The sequence below is a fragment of the Lissotriton helveticus genome, chromosome 10 (genome assembly GCF_964261635.1).
Source record: "Lissotriton helveticus chromosome 10, aLisHel1.1, whole genome shotgun sequence".
Taxonomy (NCBI): Eukaryota; Metazoa; Chordata; class Amphibia; order Caudata; family Salamandridae; genus Lissotriton; species Lissotriton helveticus.
In genome coordinates this window covers 571,688,728-571,713,611 of record NC_136071.1, presented here as the reverse complement: position 1 = coordinate 571,713,611, position 24,884 = coordinate 571,688,728, and positions in this window count along the sequence as shown.

The window sequence follows — 24,884 nt, the reverse complement described above, 5'->3', positions numbered from 1 at the left end:
AAGCTCTTTACAGCCCCCTTCCAAAAGAGTTCGGCGGTGAGTGGCAAACGTGTGTGGACTCTCAAAGCTCTTGGGAAAACGCCGAAACACCACACTCCACAGCGAGCTTACTAGCTGCAATGTGCGGGACTTTGATTTTATGGTGGTACTCACACTCACTGTAGTGTTGAGTGCCTTTGCTCGCTGTGGTGACTTGCGGTTGGGAGAAAGGAGGTTTGATGCTGTTCCTGCCACTACAAGATCCAGGATTCAGTGGGGCAGCTGCAGACACCGCCCACTTGGACAGGTACTTACGATGGTGTTTCTGCAGCATAGAAAGTTCAGATGTTAATGAGAGCCCGCCCCCCAATCATGTGGGAGTGTCTCCAGCAATGAAGTGAGGCGCTTTTAAAAGTGGACAGTGAATTTCTCTTTCGATACAGACGGCATCTGAGGAAGGCTATTACGCTGAAATGCATCATGCCGATCGATTTTGTGCACTGAAATAAAAGGACGTATCTAACCTTACCTGCGTGGGCTGATATCCTTTCTGGCAAAGGGAAGGTTTTCGTTTCATTTGCAGAGCTGGCCACAAGCTCTTTACAGCCCCCTTCCAAAAGAGTTCGGCGTTGAGTGGCAAACGTGTTTGGACTCTCAAAGCTCTTGGGAAAACGCCGAAACAATACACTCCACAGCGAGCTTACTAGCTGCAATGTGTGGGACTGTGATTTCATGGTGGTACTCACACTCACTGTAGTGGTGAGTGCCTTTGCTTGCTTTGGTGACTTGCGGTTGGGAGAAAGGAGGTTTGATGCTGTTCCTGCCACTACAAGATCCAGGATTCAGTGGGCCAGCTGCAGACACCGCCCACTTGGACAGGTACTTACGATGGGGTTTCTGCAGCATAGAAGGTTCAGATGTTACTGAGCGCCCGCCCCCCAATCATGTGGGAGTGTCTCCAGCATTTAAGTGAGGCACTTTTAAAAGTGGACAGTGAATTTCTCTTTCAATACAGACGGCATCTGAGGAAGGCTATTACGCTGAAATGCATCATGCCGATCGATTTTGTGCACTGAAATAAAAGTACGTATCTAACCTTACCTGCGTGGGCTGATATCCTTTCTGGCAAAGGGAAGGTTTTCGTTTCATTTGCAGAGCTGGCCACAAGCTCTTTACAGCCCCCTTCCAAAAGAGTTTGGCGGTGAGTGGCAAACGTGTGTGGACTCTCAAAGCTCTTGGGAAAACGCCGAAACACCACACTCCACAGCGAGCTTACTAGCTGCAATGTGCGGGACTGTGATTTCATGGTGGTACTCACACTCACTGTAGTGGTGAGTGCCTTTGCTCGCTGTGGTGACTTGTGGTTGGGAGAAAGGAGGTTTGATGCTGTTCCTGCCACTACAAGATCCAGGATTCAGTGAGGCAGCTGCAGACACCACCCACTTGGACAGGTACTTACGATGGTGTTTCTGTAGCATAGAAGGTTCAGTTGTTACTGAGCGCCCGCCCCCAATCATGTGGGAGTGTCTCCAGCAATTAAGTGAGGCGCTTTTAAAAGTGGACAGTGAATTTCTCTTTCGATACAGACGGCATCTGATGAAGGCTATTACGCTGAAATGCATCATGCCGATCGATTTTGTGCACTGAAATAAAAGGACGTATCTAACCTTACCTGCGTGGGCTGATATCCTTTCTGGCAAAGGGAAGGTTTTCGTTTCATTTGCAGAGCTGGCCACAAGCTCTTTACAGCCCCCTTCCAAAAGAGTTCGGTGGTGAGTGGCAAACGTGTGTGGACTCTCAAAGCTCTTGGGAAAACGCCAAAACACCACACTCCACAGCGAGCTTACTAGCTGCAATGTGCGGGACTGTGATTTCATGGTGGTACTCACACTCACTGTAGTGGTGAGTGACTTTGCTCGCTGTGGTGACTTGCGGTTGGGAGAAAGGAGGTTTGATGCTGTTCCTGCCACTACAAGATCCAGGATTCAGTGGGGCAGCAGCAGACACCGCCCACTTGGACAGGTACTTACAATGGTGTTTCTGCAGCATAGAAGGTTCAGATGTTACTGAGCGCCCGCCCCCCAATCATGTGGGAGTCTCTCCAGCAATTAAGTGAGGCGCTTTTAAAAGTGGACAGTGAATTTCTCTTTCGATACAGACAGCATCTGAGGAAGGCTATTACGCTGAAATGCATCATGCCGATCGATTTTGTGCACTGAAATAAAAGGACGTATCTAACCTTACCTGCGTGGGCTGATATCCTTTCTGGCAAAGGGAAGGCTTTCGTTTCATTTGCAGAGCAGGCCATAAGCTCTTTACAGCCCCCTTCCAAAAGAGTTCGGCGTTGAGTTGCAAACGTGTGTGGACTCTCAAAGCTCTTGGGAAAACGCCGAAACACCACACTCCACAGCGAGCTTACTAGCTGCAATGTGCGAGACTGTGATTTCATGGTGGTACTCACACTCACTGTAGTGGTGAGTGCCTTTGCTCACTTTGGTGACTTGTGATTGGGAGAACGGAGGTTTGATGCTGTTCCTGCCACTACAAGATCCAGGATTCAGTGGGGCAGCTGCAGACACCGCCCACTTGGACAGGTACTTACGATGGTGTTTCTGCAGCATAGAAGGTTCAGATGTTACTGAGCGCCCGCCCCCCAATCATGTGGGAGTGTCTCCAGCAATTAAGTGAGGCACTTTTAAAAGTGGACAGTGAATTTCTCTTTCGATACAGACGGCATCTGAGGAAGGCTATTACGCTGAAATACATCATGCCGATCGATTTTGTGCACTGAAATAAAAGGATGTATCTAACCTTACCTGCGTGGGCTGATATCCTTTCTGGCAAAGGGAAGGTTTTCGTTTCATTTGCAGAGCTGGCCACAAGCTCTTTACAGCCCCCTTCCAAAAGAGTTCGGCGGTGAGTGGCAAACGTGTGTGGGCTCTCAAAGCTCTTGGGAAAACGCAGAAACACCACACTCCACAGCGAGCTTACTAGCTGCAATGTGCGGGACTGTGATTTCATGGTGGTACTCATACTCACTGTAGTGGTGAGTGCCTTTGCTCGCTGTGGTGACTTGCGGTTGGGAGAAAGGAGGTTTGATGCTGTTCCTGCCACTACAAGATCCAGGATTCAGTGGGGCAGCTGCAGACACCGCCCACTTGGACAGGTACTTACGATGGTGTTTCTGCAGCATAGAAGGTTCAGATGTTACTGAGCGCCCGCCCCCCAATCATGTGGGAGTGTCTCCAGCAATTAAGTGAGGCGCTTTTAAAAGTGGACAGGGAATTTCTCTTTCGATACAGACGGCATCTGAGGAAGGCTATTACGCTGAAATGCATCATGCCGATCGATTTTGTGCACTGAAATAAAAGTACGTATCTAACCTTACCTGCGTGGGCTGATATCCTTTCTGTCAAAGGGAAGGTTTTCGTTTCATTTGCAGAGCTGGCCACAAGCTCTTTACAGCCCCCTTCCAAAAGAGTTCGGCGTTGAGTGGCAAACGTGTTTGGACTCTCAAAGCTCTTGGGAAAACGCCGAAACAATACACTCCACAGCGAGCTTACTAGCTGCAATGTGTGGGACTGTGATTTCATGGTGGTACTCACACTCACTGTAGTGGTGAGTGCCTTTGCTTGCTTTGGTGACTTGCGGTTGGGAGAAAGGAGGTTTGATGCTGTTCCTGCCACTACAAGATCCAGGATTCAGTGGGCCAGCTGCAGACACCGCCCACTTGGACAGGTACTTACGATGGGGTTTCTGCAGCATAGAAGGTTCAGATGTTACTGAGCGCCCGCCCCCCAATCATGTGGGAGTGTCTCCAGCATTTAAGTGAGGCACTTTTAAAAGTGGACAGTGACTTTCTCTTTCAATACAGACGGCATCTGAGGAAGGCTATTACGCTGAAATGCATCATGCCGATCGATTTTGTGCACTGAAATAAAAGTACGTATCTAACCTTACCTGCGTGGGCTGATATCCTTTCTGGCAAAGGGAAGGTTTTCGTTTCATTTGCAGAGCTGGCCACAAGCTCTTTACAGCCCCCTTCCAAAAGAGTTTGGCGGTGAGTGGCAAACGTGTGTGGACTCTCAAAGCTCTTGGGAAAACGCCGAAACACCACACTCCACAGCGAGCTTACTAGCTGCAATGTGCGGGACTGTGATTTCATGGTGGTACTCACACTCACTGTAGTGGTGAGTGCCTTTGCTCGCTGTGGTGACTTGCGGTTGGGAGAAAGGAGGTTTGATGCTGTTCCTGCCACTACAAGATCCAGGATTCAGTGAGGCAGCTGCAGACACCGCCCACTTGGACAGGTACTTACGATGGTGTTTCTGTAGCATAGAAGGTTCAGTTGTTACTGAGCGCCCGCCCCCAATCATGTGGGAGTGTCTCCAGCAATTAAGTGAGGCGCTTTTAAAAGTGGACAGTGAATTTCTCTTTCGATACAGACGGCATCTGATGAAGGCTATTACGCTGAAATGCATCATGCCGATCGATTTTGTGCACTGAAATAAAAGGACGTATCTAACCTTACCTGCGTGGGCTGATATCCTTTCTGGCAAAGGGAAGGTTTTCGTTTCATTTGCAGAGCTGGCCACAAGCTCTTTACAGCCCCCTTCCAAAAGAGTTCGGTGGTGAGTGGCAAACGTGTGTGGACTCTCAAAGCTCTTGGGAAAACGCCAAAACACCACACTCCACAGCGAGCTTACTAGCTGCAATGTGCGGGACTGTGATTTCATGGTGGTACTCACACTCACTGTAGTGGTGAGTGACTTTGCTCGCTGTGGTGACTTGCGGTTGGGAGAAAGGAGGTTTGATGCTGTTCCTGCCACTACAAGATCCAGGATTCAGTGGGGCAGCAGCAGACACCGCCCACTTGGACAGGTACTTACGATGGTGTTTCTGCAGCATAGAAGGTTCAGATGTTACTGAGCGCCCGCCCCCCAATCATGTGGGAGTCTCTCCAGCAATTAAGTGAGGCGCTTTTAAAAGTGGACAGTGAATTTCTCTTTCGATACAGACAGCATCTGAGGAAGGCTATTACGCTGAAATGCATCATGCCGATCGATTTTGTGCACTGAAATAAAAGGACGTATCTAACCTTACCTGCGTGGGCTGATATCCTTTCTGGCAAAGGGAAGGCTTTCGTTTCATTTGCAGAGCAGGCCACAAGCTCTTTACAGCCCCCTTCCAAAAGAGTTCGGCGTTGAGTTGCAAACGTGTGTGGACTCTCAAAGCTCTTGGGAAAACGCCGAAACACCACACTCCACAGCGAGCTTACTAGCTGCAGTGTGCGAGACTGTGATTTCATGGTGGTACTCACACTCACTGTAGTGGTGAGTGCCTTTGCTCGCTTTGGTGACTTGCGATTGGGAGAACGGAGGTTTGATGCTGTTCCTGCCACTACAAGATCCAGGATTCAGTGGGGCAGCTGCAGACACCGCCCACTTGGACAGGTACTTACGATGGTGTTTCTGCAGCATAGAAGGTTCAGATGTTACTGAGCGCCCGCCCCCCAATCATGTGGGAGTGTCTCCAGCAATTAAGTGAGGCACTTTTAAAAGTGGACAGTGAATTTCTCTTTCGATACAGACGGCATCTGAGGAAGGCTATTACGCTGAAATACATCATGCCGATCGATTTTGTGCACTGAAATAAAAGGATGTATCTAACCTTACCTGCGTGGGCTGATATCCTTTCTGGCAAAGGGAAGGTTTTCGTTTCATTTGCAGAGCTGGCCACAAGCTCTTTACAGCCCCCTTCCAAAAGAGTTCGGCGGTGAGTGGCAAACGTGTGTGGGCTCTCAAAGCTCTTGGGAAAACGCAGAAACACCACACTCCACAGCGAGCTTACTAGCTGCAATGTGCAGGACTGTGATTTCATGGTGGTACTCATACTCACTGTAGTGGTGAGTGCCTTTGCTCGCTGTGGTGACTTGCGGTTGGGAGAAAGGAGGTTTGATGCTGTTCCTGCCACTACAAGATCCAGGATTCAGTGGGGCAGCTGCAGACACCGCCCACTTGGACAGGTACTTACGATGGTGTTTCTGCAGCATAGAAGGTTCAGATGTTACTGAGCGCCCGCCCCCCAATCATGTGGGAGTGTCTCCAGCAATTAAGTGAGGCGCTTTTAAAAGTGGACAGGGAATTTCTCTTTCGATACAGACGGCATCTGAGGAAGGCTATTACGCTGAAATGCATCATGCCGATCGATTTTGTGCACTGAAATAAAAGTACGTATCTAACCTTACCTGCGTGGGCTGATATCCTTTCTGTCAAAGGGAAGGTTTTCGTTTCATTTGCAGAGCTGGCCACAAGCTCTTTACAGCCCCCTTCCAAAAGAGTTCGGCGGTGAGTGGCAAACGTGTGTGGACGGAAAACGCTGAAACACCACACTCCACAGCGAGCTTACTAGCTGCAATGTGCGGGACTGTGATTTCATGGTGGTACTCACACTCACTGTAGTGGTGAGTGCCTTTGCTCGCTGTGGTGACTTGCGGTTGGGAGAAATGAGGTTTGATGCTGTTCCTGCCACTACAAGATCCAGGATTCAGTGGGGCAGCTGCAGACACCGCCCACTTGGACAGGTACTTACGATGGTGTTTCTGCAGCATAGAAGGTTCAGATGATACTGAGCGCCCGCCCCCCAATCATGTGGGAGTGTCTCCAGCAATTAAGTGAGGCGCTTTTAAAAGGCGACAGTGAATTTCTCTTTCGATACAGACGGCATCTGAGGAAGGCTATTATGCTGAAATGCATCATGCCGATCGATTTTGTGCACTGAAATAAAAGGACGTATCTAACCTTACCTGCGTGGGCTGATATCCTTTCTGGCAAAGGGAAGGTTTTCGTTTCCTTTGCAGAGCTGGCCACAAGCTCTTTACAGCCCCCTTCCAAAAGAGTTCGGCGGTGAGTGGCAAACGTGTGTGGACTCTCAAAGCTCTTGGGAAAACGCCAAAACACCACACTCCACAGCGAGCTTACTAGCTGCAATGTGCGGGACTGTGATTTCATGGTGGTACTCACACTCACTGTAGTGGTGAGTGCCTTTGCTCGCCGTGGTGACTTGCGGTTGGGAGAAAGGAGGTTTGATGCTGTTCCTGCCACTACAAGATCCAGGATTCAGTGGGGCAGCTGGAGACACCGCCCCCTTGGACAGGTACTTACGATGGTGTTTCTGCAGCATAGAAGGTTCAGATGTTATTGAACGCCCGCCCCCCAATCATGTGGGAGTGTCTCCAGCAATTAAGTGAGGAGCTTTTAAAAGTGGACAGTGAATTTCTCTTTCGATACAGACGGCATCTGAGGAAGGCTGTTACGCTGAAATGCATCATGCCGATTGATTTTGTGCACTGAAATAAAAGGACGTATCTAACCTTACCTGCGTGGGCTGATATCCTTTCTGGCAAAGGGAAGGTTTTCGTTTCATTTGCAGAGCTGGCCACAAGCCCTTTACAGCCCCCTTCCAAAAGAGTTCGGCGGTGAGTGGCAAACGTGTGTGGACTCTCAAACCTCTTGGGAAAACGCCGAAACACCACACTCCACAGCGAGCTTACTAGCTGCAATGTGCGGGACTGTGATTTCATGGTGGTACTCACACTCACTGTAGGGGTGAGTGCCTTTGCTCGCTGTGGTGACTTGCGGTTGGGAGAAAGGAGGTTTGATGCTGTTCCTGCCACTACAAGATCCAGGATTCAGTGGGGCAGCTGCAGACACCGCCCACTTGGACAGGTACTTACGATGGTGTTTCTGCAGCATAGAAGGTTCAGATGTTACTGAGCGCCCGCCCCCCAATCATGTGGGAGTGTCTCCAGCAATTAAGTGAGGCGCTTTTAAAAGTGGACAGTGAATTTCTCTTTCGATACAGACGGCATCTGAGGAAGGCTATTACGCTGAAATGCATCATGCCGATCGATTTTGTGCACTGAAATAAAAGGATGTATCTAACCTTACCTGCGTGGGCTGATATCCTTTCTGGCAAAGGGAAGGTTTTCGTTTCATTTGCAGAGCTGGCCACAAGCTCTTTACAGCCCCCTTCCAAAAGAGTTCGGCGGTGAGTGGCAAACGTGTGTGGGCTCTCAAAGCTCTTGGGAAAACGCAGAAACACCACACTCCACAGCGAGCTTACTAGCGGCAATGTGCGGGACTGTGATTTCATGGTGGTACTCATACTCACTGTAGTGGTGAGTGCCTTTGCTCGCTGTGGTGACTTGCGGTTGGGAGAAAGGAGGTTTGATGCTGTTCCTGCCACTACAAGATCCAGGATTCAGTGGGGCAGCTGCAGACACCGCCCACTTGGACAGGTACTTACGATGGTGTTTCTGCAGCATAGAAGGTTCAGATGTTACTGAGCGCCCGCCCCCCAATCATGTGGGAGTGTCTCCAGCAATTAAGTGAGGCGCTTTTAAAAGTGGACAGGGAATTTCTCTTTCGATACAGACGGCATCTGAGGAAGGCTATTACGCTGAAATGCATCATGCCGATCGATTTTGTGCACTGAAATAAAAGTACGTATCTAACCTTACCTGCGTGGGCTGATATCCTTTCTGTCAAAGGGAAGGTTTTCGTTTCATTTGCAGAGCTGGCCACAAACTCTTTACAGCCCCCTTCCAAAAGAGTTCGGCGGTGAGTGGCAAACGTGTGTGGACGGAAAACGCCGAAACACCACACTCCACAGCGAGCTTACTAGCTGCAATGTGCGGGACTGTGATTTCATGGTGGTACTCACACTCACTGTAGTGGTGAGTGCCTTTGCTCGCTGTGGTGACTTGCGGTTGGGAGAAATGAGGTTTGATGCTGTTCCTGCCACTACAAGATCCAGGATTCAGTGGGGCAGCTGCAGACACCGCCCACTTGGACAGGTACTTACGATGGTGTTTCTGCAGCATAGAAGGTTCAGATGATACTGAGCGCCCACCCCCAATCATGTGGGAGTGTCTCCAGCAATTAAGTGAGGCGCTTTTAAAAGTGGACAGTGAATTTCTCTTTCGATACAGACGGCATCTGAGGAAGGCTATTATGCTGAAATGCATCATGCCGATCGATTTTGTGCACTGAAATAAAAGGACGTATCTAACCTTACCTGCGTGGGCTGATATCCTTTCTGGCAAAGGGAAGGTTTTCGTTTCATTTGCAGAGCTGGCCACAAGCTCTTTACAGCCCCCTTCCAAAAGAGTTCGGCGGTGAGTGGCAAACGTGTGTGGACTCTCAAAGCTCTTGGGAAAACGCCAAAACACCACACTCCACAGCGAGCTTACTAGCTGCAATGTGCGGGACTGTGATTTCATGGTGGTACTCACACTCACTGTAGTGGTGAGTGCCTTTGCTCGCCGTGGTGACTTGCGGTTGGGAGAAAGGAGGTTTGATGCTGTTCCTGCCACTACAAGATCCAGGATTCAGTGGGGCAGCTGCAGACACCGCCCCCTTGGACAGGTACTTACGATGGTGTTTCTGCAGCATAGAAGGTTCAGATGTTATTGAACGCCCGCCCCCCAATCATGTGGGAGTGTCTCCAGCAATTAAGTGAGGAGCTTTTAAAAGTGGACAGTGAATTTCTCTTTCGATACAGACGGCATCTGAGGAAGGCTGTTACGCTGAAATGCATCATGCCGATCGATTTTGTGCACTGAAATAAAAGGACGTATCTAACCTTACCTGTGTGGGCTGATATCCTTTCTGGCAAAGGGAAGGTTTTCGTTTCATTTGCAGAGCTGGCCACAAGCCCTTTACAGCCCCCTTCCAAAAGAGTTCGGCGGTGAGTGGCAAACGTGTGTGGACTCTCAAAGCTCTTGGGAAAACGCCGAAACACCACACTCCACAGCGAGCTTACTAGCTGCAATGTGCGGGACTGTGATTTCATGGTGGTACTCACACTCACTGTAGGGGTGAGTGCCTTTGCTCGCTGTGGTGACTTGCGGTTGGGAGAAAGGAGGTTTGATGCTGTTCCTGCCACTACAAGATCCAGGATTCAGTGGGGCAGCTGCAGACACCGCCCACTTGGACAGGTACTTACGATGGTGTTTCTGCAGCATAGAAGGTTCAGATGTTACTGAGCGCCCGCCCCCCAATCATGTGGGAGTGTCTCCAGCAATTAAGTGAGGCGCTTTTAAAAGTGGACAGTGAATTTCTCTTTCGATACAGACGGCATCTGAGGAAGGCTATTTACGCTGAAATGCATCATGCCGATCGATTTTGTGCACTGAAATAAAAGGACGTATCTAACCTTACCTGCGTGGGCTGATATCCTTTCTGGCAAAGGGAAGGTTTTCGTTTCATTTGCAGAGCTGGCCACAAGCTCTTTACAGCCCCCTTCCAAAAGAGTTCGGCGATGAGTGGCAAACGTGTGTGGATTCTCAAAGCTCTTGGGAAAACGCCGAAACACCACACTCCACAGCGAGCTTACTAGCTGCAATGTGCGGGACTGTGATTTCATGGTGGTACTCACACTCACTGTAGTGGTGAGTGCCTTTGCTCGCTGTGGTGACTTGCGGTTGGGAGAAAGGAGGTTTGATGCTGTTCCTGCCACTACAAGATCCAGGATTCAGTGGGGCAGCTGCAGACACCGCCCCCTTGGACGGGTACTTACGATGGTGTTTCTGCAGCATAGAAGGTTCAGATGTTACTGAGCGCCCGCCCCCCAATCATGTGGGAGTGTCTCCAGCAATTAAGTGAGGTACTTTTAAAAGTGGACAGTGACTTTCTCTTTCGATACAGACGGCATCTGAGGAAGGCTATTACGCTGAAATGCATCATGCCGATCGATTTTGTGCACTGAAATAAAAGGATGTATCTAACCTTACCTGCGTGGGCTGATATCCTTTCTGGCAAAGGGAAGGTTTTCGTTTCATTTGCAGAGCTGGCCACAAGCTCTTTACAGCCCCCTTCCAAAAGAGTTCGGCGGTGAGTGGCAAACGTGTGTGGGCTCTCAAAGCTCTTGGGAAAACGCAGAAACACCACACTCCACAGCGAGCTTACTAGCTGCAATGTGCGGGACTGTGATTTCATGGTGGTACTCATACTCACTGTAGTGGTGAGTGCCTTTGCTCGCTGTGGTGACTTGCGGTTGGGAGAAAGGAGGTTTGATGCTGTTCCTGCCACTACAAGATCCAGGATTCAGTGGGGCAGCTGCAGACACCGCCCACTTGGACAGGTACTTACGATGGTGTTTCTGCAGCATAGAAGGTTCAGATGTTACTGAGCGCCCGCCCCCCAATCATGTGGGAGTGTCTCCAGCAATTAAGTGAGGCGCTTTTAAAAGTGGACAGGGAATTTCTCTTTCGATACAGACGGCATCTGAGGAAGGCTATTACGCTGAAATGCATCATGCCGATCGATTTTGTGCACTGAAATAAAAGTACGTATCTAACCTTACCTGCGTGGGCTGATATCCTTTCTGTCAAAGGGAAGGTTTTCGTTTCATTTGCAGAGCTGGCCACAAGCTCTTTACAGCCCCCTTCCAAAAGAGTTCGGCGGTGAGTGGCAAACGTGTGTGGACGGAAAACGCTGAAACACCACACTCCACAGCGAGCTTACTAGCTGCAATGTGCGGGACTGTGATTTCATGGTGGTACTCACACTCACTGTAGTGGTGAGTGCCTTTGCTCGCTGTGGTGACTTGCGGTTGGGAGAAATGAGGTTTGATGCTGTTCCTGCCACTACAAGATCCAGGATTCAGTGGGGCAGCTGCAGACACCGCCCACTTGGACAGGTACTTACGATGGTGTTTCTGCAGCATAGAAGGTTCAGATGATACTGAGCGCCCGCCCCCCAATCATGTGGGAGTGTCTCCAGCAATTAAGTGAGGCGCTTTTAAAAGTGGACAGTGAATTTCTCTTTCGATACAGACGGCATCTGAGGAAGGCTATTATGCTGAAATGCATCATGCCGATCGATTTTGTGCACTGAAATAAAAGGACGTATCTAACCTTACCTGCGTGGGCTGATATCCTTTCTGGCAAAGGGAAGGTTTTCGTTTCATTTGCAGAGCTGGCCACAAGCTCTTTACAGCCCCCTTCCAAAAGAGTTCGGCGGTGAGTGGCAAACGTGTGTGGACTCTCAAAGCTCTTGGGAAAACGCCAAAACACCACACTCCACAGCGAGCTTACTAGCTGCAATGTGCGGGACTGTGATTTCATGGTGGTACTCACACTCACTGTAGTGGTGAGTGCCTTTGCTCGCCGTGGTGACTTGCGGTTGGGAGAAAGGAGGTTTGATGCTGTTCCTGCCACTACAAGATCCAGGATTCAGTGGGGCAGCTGCAGACACCGCCCCCTTGGACAGGTACTTACGATGGTGTTTCTGCAGCATAGAAGGTTCAGATGTTATTGAACGCCCGCCCCCCAATCATGTGGGAGTGTCTCCAGCAATTAAGTGAGGAGCTTTTAAAAGTGGACAGTGAATTTCTCTTTCGATACAGACGGCATCTGAGGAAGGCTGTTACGCTGAAATGCATCATGCCGATCGATTTTGTGCACTGAAATAAAAGGACATATCTAACCTTACCTGTGTGGGCTGATATCCTTTCTGGCAAAGGGAAGGTTTTCGTTTCATTTGCAGAGCTGGCCACAAGCCCTTTACAGCCCCCTTCCAAAAGAGTTCGGCGGTGAGTGGCAAACGTGTGTGGACTCTCAAAGCTCTTGGGAAAACGCCGAAACACCACACTCCACAGCGAGCTTACTAGCTGCAATGTGCGGGACTGTGATTTCATGGTGGTACTCACACTCACTGTAGGGGTGAGTGCCTTTGCTCGCTGTGGTGACTTGCGGTTGGGAGAAAGGAGGTTTGATGCTGTTCCTGCCACTACAAGATCCAGGATTCAGTGGGGCAGCTGCAGACACCGCCCACTTGGACAGGTACTTACGATGGTGTTTCTGCAGCATAGAAGGTTCAGATGTTACTGAGCGCCCGCCCCCCAATCATGTGGGAGTGTCTCCAGCAATTAAGTGAGGCGCTTTTAAAAGTGGACAGTGAATTTCTCTTTCGATACAGACGGCATCTGAGGAAGGCTATTTACGCTGAAATGCATCATGCCGATCGATTTTGTGCACTGAAATAAAAGGACGTATCTAACCTTACCTGCGTGGGCTGATATCCTTTCTGGCAAAGGGAAGGTTTTCGTTTCATTTGCAGAGCTGGCCACAAGCTCTTTACAGCCCCCTTCCAAAAGAGTTCGGCAGTGAGTGGCAAACGTGTGTGGATTCTCAAAGCTCTTGGGAAAACGCCGAAACACCACACTCCACAGCGAGCTTACTAGCTGCAATGTGCGGGACTGTGATTTCATGGTGGTACTCACACTCACTGTAGTGGTGAGTGCCTTTGCTCGCTGTGGTGACTTGCGGTTGGGAGAAAGGAGGTTTGATGCTGTTCCTGCCACTACAAGATCCAGGATTCAGTGGGGCAGCTGCAGACACCGCCCCCTTGGACAGGTACTTACGATGGTGTTTCTGCAGCATAGAAGGTTCAGATGTTATTGAACGCCCGCCCCCCAATAATGTGGGAGTGTCTCCAGCAATTAAGTGAGGAGCTTTTAAAAGTGGACAGTGAATTTCTCTTTCGATACAGACGGCATCTGAGGAAGGCTGTTACGCTGAAATGCATCATGCCGATCGATTTTGTGCACTGAAATAAAAGGACGTATCTAACCTTACCTGCGTGGGCTGATATCCTTTCTGGCAAAGGGAAGGTTTTCGTTTCATTTGCAGAGCTGGCCACAAGCCCTTTACAGCCCCCTTCCAAAAGAGTTCGGCGGTGAGTGGCAAACGTGTGTGGACTCTCAAAGCTCTTGGGAAAACGCCGAAACACCACACTCCACAGCGAGCTTACTAGCTGCAATGTGCGGGACTGTGATTTCATGGTGGTACTCACACTCACTGTAGGGGTGAGTGCCTTTGCTCGCTGTGGTGACTTGCGGTTGGGAGAAAAGAGGTTTGATGCTGTTCCTGCCACTACAAGATCCAGGATTCAGTGGGGCAGCTGCAGACACCGCCCACTTGGACAGGTACTTACGATGGTGTTTCTGCAGCATAGAAGGTTCAGATGTTACTGAACGCCCGCCCCAATCATGTGGGAGTGTCTCCAGCAATTAAGTGAGGCGCTTTTAAAAGTGGACAGTGAATTTCTCTTTCGATACAGACGGCATCTGAGGAAGGCTATTTACGCTGAAATGCATCATGCCGATCGATTTTGTGCACTGAAATAAAAGGACGTATCTAACCTTACCTGCGTGGGCTGATATCCTTTCTGGCAAAGGGAAGGTTTTCGTTTCATTTGCAGAGCTGGCCACAAGCTCTTTACAGCCCCCTTCCAAAAGAGTTCGGCGGTGAGTGGCAAACGTGTGTGGATTCTCAAAGCTCTTGGGAAAACGCCGAAACACCACACTCCACAGTGAGCTTACTAGCTGCAATGTGCGGGACTGTGATTTCATGGTGGTACTCACACTCACTGTAGTGGTGAGTGCCTTTGCTCGCTGTGGTGACTTGCGGTTGGGAGAAAGGAGGTTTGATGCTGTTCCTGCCACTACAAGATCCAGGATTCAGTGGGGCAGCTGCAGACACCGCCCACTTGGACAGGTTCTTACGATGGTGTTTCTGCAGCATAGAAGGTTCAGAAGTTACTGAGCGCCCGCCCCCCAATCATGTGGGAGTGTCTCCAGCAATTAAGTGAGGCGCTTTTAAAAGTGGACAGTGAATTTCTCTTTCGATACAGACGACATCTGAGGAAGGCTATTACGCTAAAATGCATCATGCCGATCGATTTTGTGCACTGAAATAAAAGGACGTATCTAACCTTACCTGCGTGGGCTGATATCCTTTCTGGCAAAGGGAAGGTTTTCGTTTCATTTGCAGAGCTGGCCACAAGCTCTTTACAGCCCCCTTCCAAAAGAGTTTGGCGGTGAGTGGCAAACGTGTGTGGACTCTCAAAGCTCTTGGGAAAACGCCGAAACACCACACTCCACAGCGAGCTTACTAGCTGCAATGTGCGGGACTGTGATTTCATGGTGGTACTCACACTCGCTGTTGTTGTGGTGAGTGCCTTTGCTCGCTGTGGTGACTTGCGGTTGGGAGAAATGAGGTTTGATGCTGTTCCTGCCACTACAAGATCCAGGATTCAGTGGGGCAGCTGCAGACACCGCCCACTTGGACAGGTACTTACGATGGTGTTTCTGCAGCATAGAAGGTTCAGATGTTACTGAGCGCCCGCCCCCCAATCATGTGGGAGTGTCTCCAGCAATTAAGTGAGGCGCTTTTAAAAGTGGACAGTGAATTTCTCTTTCGATACAGACGGCATCTGAGGAAGGCTGTTACGCTGAAATGCATCATGCCGATCGATTTTGTGCACTGAAATAAAAGGACGTATCTAACCTTACCTGCGTGGGCTGATATCCTTTCTGGCAAAGGGAAGCTTTTCGTTTCATATATATATATATATATATATATATGAGGTACGTGGTACTCCCAAGTCGAAGTATTCAGCAACAGCAGTCACTGTCGAACAGAAAACAGGAGCAGCGAGACCCAGGAAAAGTGCAAATATTTTTATTGAGTGCTAGCCCAGCACCAGTCCGCCATGACGCGTTTCGGCTAGAGATAGCCTTGATCACATGACAAGCGTCAAGAGGGCTGATCACCTATTTAAAGTGCAAAGTGCCATCACGTGTTATGGAAACAAAGAAAATACTGTCATGGTTTCCAATGCGATTGGAGTATTGCATAACGACATAAATGTCCAAATTAACACATGTATATGTACCCAAATAGTTTTTGCAGGTAATAAGCAATATCTGGTATGCATGGTTATCATTCATCTACAAAACCATCTATATACTTCTGGCATCTATTTACAAGAGTCAACATGGCAACGGCTATATCTAACTTTTAAAATGATATAAAAGCTAAAAGCCAATAAATAGTCATATATGTATTTAAAATATAACCATTAAAATCACCAAAACTCTGTATAAAACAAAATAGAAATTAAGGTTCCGTTTGTCATGAACTCCTAATTTAATGCAATAGTGCCCCAGTGGGCTAGTGATCCTGCAGGCCTATATTGAGTATTGTACATGTGCAAAATACGCAATTTACTTAAAACACAGTGATGGTATAAAGTGCTCCCACTGTTAGTGCTATGATTGAATGGTGAATTAAAAATAATGGTCATGGAGATGAACAGGGAAATAGTTAATACTCATCAGAACAGTTTCATATATTGAGTCACATCGCAGTTGTAAAGGTTAAAACTTCATATACACAAACGCTCTAAGTGGACATAAAATAGATGCACATAATGGACATTAAGATCTAGAGATAGGTGTGGCAATCCTCCCCAGTGTTAAGACCCTGTGGTGCCTTGGTGTCTAATAGGATTATGTACCGGGTCTCCAATTTCCGCAAAAGAGACTCCCGATCACCACCTCTCCGTTGGGGAGGAACACAATCTATCGCAAAGTATTTCAGTAGGGAAGCGTCCTTTCCATGTTTACTTTCAAAATGCCTGGCTACCGGGTACGTAGCATCTGCATGAGTAATTGCTCGCAGATGTTGTAGTATCCGCTTGTGTACCTGCGGTCGGGTACTTCCCACATACCTCAGCCCGCAAGGGCATTCCAGGACGTAAACAACATACTCTGATTTACAGTTTAGTTTCTGTTTGATTTTGATTGGAAAGGGAGAAAGAGGAGTCATCACCTCTGTTTTACTAATGCCATGTTTGCATGCTTTGCAACTCGAGCATCTCAGAAAACCTTTACTGCCACTGAGCCATGAGGCTGGAGCTACCTCGGGGCTGCTGGACACAAGACTGTCCTGCATAGCCCGGGCCTTGCGGTAAGTTATGCTAGGCTGAGGGCACAATTGAGAACCTATAATTGGGTCACTGGAGACCAGGAACCAATTGTCCTTGACTATTTTAAAAATGCTTTTATGTTGACTGTTGTAAGTCATTATTAGTCTTGTCTCCTCACCAGCCCTATCAGTTGGAATTTTGGGTCGGACACTTCCTGAGCCCAGGAGTGTGGTTCTATCTATCTTGTTGGCCCTGACCATTGCACTATCAATAGTTGCTAGTTTGTAGCCTCGTTGCAAAAACCGTCCTTTACAGAGGGATTGTGCCATCCAGCAGTCCTGTTCATTGCTGCAGATTCTCCGAATTCGCAGCATCTCCCCAAAAGGGATGCTACGGATCAGATGTGCAGGATGTTGGCTCTCTGCGTGCAGCAATGTATTCCCTGCTGTAGGTTTACGATGTAGTTTGGTATGAAGTTTTCCTGCCTGTACATACACCTCAACATCTAAGAAGACAATAGATGACTTGCTAAGGGTACTGGTGAAGTGAATGTTAAGGTTGTTGGTATTCAATAACTCTATGAAGTGAACAGCCTCATCTTCAGTACCGTCCCATACTATAAGTAGGTCATCTATGTACCTTAACCAAAGCTTGACCTTAGTGTTCATGATAGCAGCATGTTGTTTCATCAGGACCTGCTCCTCCCAGTACCCCATGTGAAGACAGGCGTAACTGGGAGAGAAGCAGGCCCCCATTGCCACTCCCCGGGTCTGCAAAAAAAGTTGATTAGCGAATAAAAATATGTTATTCTCAAGACAAATTGTGATCATATCATAGACCATTTTAGAATGTTCATGGAAACCAATGTCTCTCTTGTCGAGAAAATGCTGTGTGGCCTTTAAACCGTCAGTGTGGACGATACTGGTGTATAACGAGGTCACGTCCATGGATACCATAACATAATTAGGGCTCCATGTAAAGTCTTGTAGTTTTCTCAACAGATCACTGGTATCTAAGATGAAAGAAGGTAGGCCTCTCACAAAGTCCTGTAGGAAAAAGTCGATGTACCTACTCATATTCTCTAACAGGCTATTGCGAGCAGATATAATAGGCCTGCCAGGGGGTTGATGCAAGTTTTTGTGTACCTTGGGGATAAAATAGATGACTGGCATCACCGGATAATCCTTTTTGAGGAATTTATATTCGTCCATCGAGATCAAGCCCTTGCTTCTCCAAGCAGATAACTTCAAATAGATTGCATTTCTTGTTTGCATAGCGTCCTGCACAGAGATACGTCTATAGCAATCCCTGTCGTTCAGTTGTTTGTAGGCTTCCTCAAGGTACATTTTACGTGGCCACAATACCACGTTACCCCCTTTATCTGATTGTCGGATCACTAAATTCTTGTTGTCTCTCAACTTTTTGATTAAAGTGTGATATTCTCTGTCTCTATAAGTGTGGCGTTTAATAGAGTTGGCTGTTTTGATTTGTAGCTCTTTCAGTTGTGAGGTGACACGGTCATGAAAAATATCAACATTGTCTTTCAGCATCAGCGGACAGAATTTGGATTTTGTTCTGAAATTAGTAGGGCAGGCGATAGGTAGAGGCTCGCCCCCTAAAGCAGATTGACTTTCCGAATTTGGACACATTTCCTCCTGCTGTAGCTCAAACAATTCCTGGGTGAGAGCTACTCCTGTTACCATCATGTCACCAATATCATCAGATGCATTAGATGAAAGAGCATTTAATGGTGTTGGCTGTGAGGAATTAGAGTTGGGTCTACCCCGGGCAGCAAAATATTTGCGCAATTTAAGTTTACGAACAAACTTAAAAATGTCAACCTTGGCTGTTGCGTAGTCAAAGTTGCCCTTAGGACTGTAAGACAAACCCAACGATAGAAGGGAAGTTTCCTTAGTGGTAAGAACTGTATCGGATAAGTTAATGACTGCTTTGGTGTTGGTACCACTCTGTTCTGCCATTGGCGCTGAAGAGACCATATTGAACGCAGTTAATTCCACTGCTTCCTGAAGCGCTGTTTCTTGAGCTTGGCGGCTGGTTTTGCGACGCTTGCAGCATTTGCGCCTCTCTGCGCGTTGCCTGTTGTTGCGCTGCCGGCGGTAGCCTGCGCCGCAGATCTTAGGCTGGCTTTGCGATCTTGCTGCACAATTGCCATCTCCTGTGCCGGAGTGAGTTTGCGAAACCCCGCCAATTGTTGTCGCCTAGTCTCAGTCTCTGATTCGCATTCATATTGTGAGCTCTCTTCAGAAGCTGAAGCTGACGATTCCTCAACTGATCGTGTGTTAGAAGTTGATGCAGTATTAACATTGCTGTTGGTCGTGGTGGGCGTATTAGAATTGTTAATGGGTTGCCGTTGTTTGATTTTATCGTATTTTTTGGCAAACGTGAAAATCTTCCCGTTTTCGTAGTCCAGCCTGTCACGCTGGAACTTGTATGCTTTGCGTTTCATAATGCTATCTTCCTCACGTTTGAGCCTTTTGTTCATGTCGTCTCTCAATTTCGTTATTTCAACAGAGGAAGGTAACTTCTCAATTTCCGCATTAATTGCCTCGATTTTATCAAGCAGTTTTGCTCTGTCGCTTTGAGCGTACTGAACGAGAATACCCATTAGGCGCTTTGAGTTTTCCAAATTGCACTGCGCCCAGTCAGCAAGCATCTGGGGGTCGGGATCCTCATAAGAAGGGGCCAACAACGTGCGCAAACCCCTTGGCACCCGCCCCACTTCCAGATAACCCGACAGTGATGTAAACTCCCACCACTTGGCTTGTTCGCCCTTACTGCATTTTTCTAAGCGCTTGAACAGCTCCTTAATTTCTGACCGTTGTTCTGGTACAGTAACTGCAATGTGACTTGCTGTGGACTCCCCGGCCGGGGGGTCCGAAAACATCCCCTTGGACATCTCCATGCGCCCTCTCAACGTGTCTGCGGACATGGTGCAAGCAATGGGCAAAATGACAGTCAGGCACACGCAGAGTGGTTCCTACCGGTAATGCAGCACGGAACAACTTCTGTACTCCACACAGGGGGATATCCCGGTCCGTAACAGCTGCCGTCCTCGGTACTCGATCGATGAGCCTCGGAAACGGCGACCGACGCCCGCCAGTCAGCAGTCCCGGAACTACTTCCGGTCTTTCCACGAAAACGCCCAGCACACAGATCCGTTGGTCCCTGGGGCGTGGCGGCATCTCCCAACGCGGAGATTTTTCAAAATTTCCAAAAGGAAATGTAGCTTCTTGCCGCTTTAAGCCCAGAACGTGGAGGGGTCTCGCACAAGCCAGGGAAGCTCTCCCAGCTGAGATACGAGGTACGTGGTACTCCCAAGTCGAAGTATTCAGCAACAGCAGTCACTGTCGAACAGAAAACAGGAGCAGCGAGACCCAGGAAAAGTGCAAATATTTTTATTGAGTGCTAGCCCAGCACCAGTCCGCCATGACGCGTTTCGGCTAGAGATAGCCTTGATCACATGACAAGCGTCAAGAGGGCTGATCACCTATTTAAAGTGCAAAGTGCCATCACGTGTTATGGAAACAAAGAAAATACTGTCATGGTTTCCAATGCGATTGGAGTATTGCATAATATATATATATATATATATATACATATATTCACTGAAAAAAAGATAGGTTATAGACCATATATAGTTAGGAATTAGCATTTACAAAACCTTGCAAATTCACTGAAAAAACCATAGGTTATAGACCATATATAGTTAGGAATTAGCATTTAAAAAACCTTTTTTTACTCACACAAAACCATTGAAATTCCATATATAGTTAGGTGTACTAACTATATATCGCGCACCCGCAATCCACTGCTGATCATGTCACATATTACATCATTCATGACATGGTCAGTGACATCACTGATGACATCACTGATGACATCTCAAATGACATCACTGATGACATCACTGATGACATCTCAAATGACATCACTGACACGTTCCGTTTGCGCAACTGCCGCGTTAGAAAACAACATCGTGACGCGTCGCGTCAGCGTGACGTATCGCGTTGTCGCGTGATACGTCATATGACGCGCCACGTTAGCGTACCCGGAAGCGAACCGGTACGCGAAGCGAGGCGCGAAGCGCAGCGTCCCGGAAGCGATCCGGGACGCGGCGCAAAGCGCGTAACGTAAACACAAGAGGTCATGTGACTTGGTAATAACACTTTTCATTGGTTCATTTCACTTTTGGTTTCCTAATGATGTAAGACTAGGTCCCAAATGATGAAAACCCCTCCTTCTTTCCTCACTCTGACTTTCATCTTTGTGAGAGAAAGACCCTTTGTGATCAGTGAGCAATGGCTTCATTATTAGCTTCAGCTGGTTCTTCCCCACCACCTCCACCACATCCAAGGAAGAGAGGACCACCTGCTGAAGTTATCATTCAGCAAGAAGAGGAAGAAGAGGAAGAGCAGGAAGAGAGGCATTTTTTGCGTGAGGAGCCCAGGAGGTCTCATGTCAAAGAAAATTATATTTGGCAATTTTTTACATATCCCCGGGGCCAAAAAAAAGTCAATGCACGGTACGTAACTTGCCTTATATGTAAAGATAGACTGTCCAGAGGGACCGAGAAGAAGTACAGTTACCGCAACTACACAATGCATCGGCACATGAGTAGGTGGCATCCTATCAACTACAGTGCTGCGCAGTTACGTGACGAGCAAGATAATCCCCCTTCTATGGCCAGAAGATCAGTTGTACAGGAAGTGACGGGACCAGAGGCGAGGGAGATGGTCCCAAATATACAAATGAGGTTTGGGGAAATCAAACAAGTGTGCGTGCGTTGCAGTCAGTTGATTTGCTACAGAGAAAGTAGCGTCACTCTAATCAACAGAGCTATCGACAATCATGATTGCCCCAGAGAATAAATTCTTTTTTTTTGTTGCTCCTGTTGAGCCCTTTACAATGAATCGTGTTCGTTTCCCCCCCCCCAAAAAAAACCCAAAAATATAAAAACGTTCAGAAAATACAAAAAAAGTAAAAAAATGTTCAGAAAAATAATAAAAAAATATAAAACAACAAAAACAATAAAAAAAAAGTTCTTTTCAGAACTACCTCCCCGTTATAAAAAAATTGGTAGAATATTTGGAACTCTGCCAACCTCTATTTCTCTTAGTTCGCTTCCGGGTTCGCTCTCCGGTACGCGAACCGGGAGCGAACCCAACATTTAAAAAAAAAAAAAAAGAAGAGTAAGTATAAGGGAAGGAAACAGACAGTTATGTTAAAAGAAAGACAGCTATAGGGAGTAAACTAGAGATACTGTTTAATAGATCTATTTACTGAAGAAAAGATTTAAGAGGGTATAATTGTGAAAAACAAAATAGATAAAGAAGTGAGGAAAAAAAAGGAGAGTAGAAGAATAACAAAGAAGAGTTTCTTAGAGAATATGAGTGAATGTTCAAAATAAGATTAAGACATGTGGAATAACAGAGAGAAAAAACAGAATGCCGAAAAGAAGAAGTAACAGAAAAAGAATGATTGAAACAGCAAAGAAATCTAAATAACATAGGGGCATATTATCAACATAGGCGATAAAAGTTTTGCTGCTTTTATTGGCAGAAATCTGCCGCTAAAGCCGCTTTTGCAGCACTTTTCTGCCGATAAAAGCAGTGGTAATTTAATTGGCTGTGTTGATAATATGCCCCTTACTGTGCTTCAACTACACAGAGAAAACATAATGAACAAGTAGTGAAAGAGTGATCAGTCAGAGACAGTGAGAGTAATAGAGACGGAGTTAGTGAACAAGAGTGAGGAACTATGAGAAAAAAGGGACTGAGAAAAAGAGTGGAAGGAGTAGAGTAAGTAAGTAATAGAGAAAGGAATGAGGGAAGTAGCAAAGGCAGGAAAGTGAGGGTTAAAGAAATGAAGCAGTGGAACTAATAGTAGTGAAATGAGATAGAAATGAAACGAAAAGAGTACAAAACATTTACCTTATAATTGTCGTTAACTTAGTCACTTGTTATTTTTATACTTTCAATCTGTGAAAGAGATAACAAACATTTGGAAAATATTAAAACATATATTTAAAAATTAGAAAAGACAAGGGAAAAGATTGAAAGACAAACAGTTTTTCAACAACTTTGACACTTACAGAAGCTTCTGCTTCTCCAGGCCCCCTACACAGTCCTAAAGATATACATTTTAAACTAACAGTATCTTGATGCAGATGAAGTAAGGCCTATCTTGGAACATGGTGCATCTTTTGCACTGCTGTTGTCTCACAAAAGTGACGCAATGGCAGCGCAAAAGAGGTGCACAATCATCATAAAACTGTTCCTAACATTTTAAATGATTGTTTCAGGATGGCAATAAGGTGTGTCGTATCCAGACGTTTGTTTCAGGTGAGGCCTACTCAGGGTTGCAGATCAAATTTAGGCTTGTTCAAGAGTACAGAGGAGATAATACATGTGCAGACCAACCAATAAAATTCAGACTTCCTCTGTTTCCCTGGACAGGCCTAAACTTCATCTGCACAATGTGATTCGTAATGTTAGGAAACACAGGTAATGTATTTCAAAAACGTGCAATTTCTTTTGCTCATTTCACAATCACATCACTTGTGTTTCCTTTGGTTAGGTATCTCATTGTGCAGATGTAGTCCAGCATATGAAAGAGTACGCACTGCATGCAACAACTTTGACACTTACTGAAGCCTCAGCTTCTCCATACCCCCTACACAGTCCTAATTATATACATTTTAAACTGACGGTATCTTGCTGGAAATGAACTGAGGCCTATCTTGCAACATGGTGCATCTTTTACACAAAAGTGACGGAACAGCGGCGTCAAAGAGGCACACAGCCTTCATAAAACTGCCCTTAACATTTTAAATAATTGTTTCTAGATGCTGATAAGGTGTAACCTATCCACAGATTTGTTTCAGGTAAGTCCTACTCAGGGTTGCAGATGAAATTTAGGTATGTTGAAGAGTATAGAGGAGATAATACATGTGCAGGCCTACTAACGAAGTGAGTCATGTCCACTGCACTCTTGAACAAATGTCAGACCTCCTCTGTCTCCTGGAACAGGCCTAAACCTCATCTACACAATGTGATGTGTAATGTTAGAAAACACAGGTAATATATTTGAAAAACGTGCAATTTTTTTTGCTCATTCCACAATCACATCACCTGTGTTTCCTTTGCTTAGGTATCTCATTGTGGAAATGTAGTCTATCATATGAAAGACTACGTAGAATGTGAGCACTGTATGCAACAACTTTGACACTTACAGAAGCCTCACCTTCTCCATGCCTCCTACACAGTTCTAAATGTACATCATAAATACAAACAGTACAGAATTAATTATCAAGTTAAATGGTTTATTTTTGCTGTTCTCAGAATGTATCAAATTTCACTTTCAACAGTGACTTGAAGGTATTCATCATATAACAGCGGGGAAAAAAAAACACAATCAAAATGATTGTGTTTAAAAAACCCATATAACATAACCAATCAGAAATCAGAACTCCTCAAAAGTAACTTACTTTCCATGACGTCGAAGGATGTCCTATGAACAGCTTACACTCGGTTGTGCTGTTTTTATTTTCAGCCCGCCACTTTCTGAAAGAAAACCTCCATCGTTTCGAGAAATATGTTACATACAATAAATGACTTCTCGCTCTCTACCACACGTTTCCACAAGGCCAAATCATGTAAGAGCCATTTATACCTCTTGGAATTCTTGTAAGCAAATCCCGTCAATTTCTATTTCCGCAACTTTCAGAAAGAAAACGTTCAAGATCACTTTCACAATCCTGGACTAGTAATATCTTACCCTTCTTGCTCACTCATGTTCTACATTTCCTATGACACTGATACTGTTTACTATGAAGCAGACTTACACTATCTCTATGACTACTACAATTATTTAATTCTCTACATCACTTTTAATCACAAGGCAATATAAAACAGTAGATAAAACTGCATCAACCCCTAGAATCATTATACGCCAGTTACCTACCCTAAATTCTCTTTTCTGAAAACAGAAAGTAAGAATATTTTTAAGTAAAAAGGCAACATTGTATCGTAGTCAAATGTCAATAATTTCCGAAACAGCAATTTTTTTTACATTTTCAATAAGCTGTGTGATAAGCGGATCTTGTCA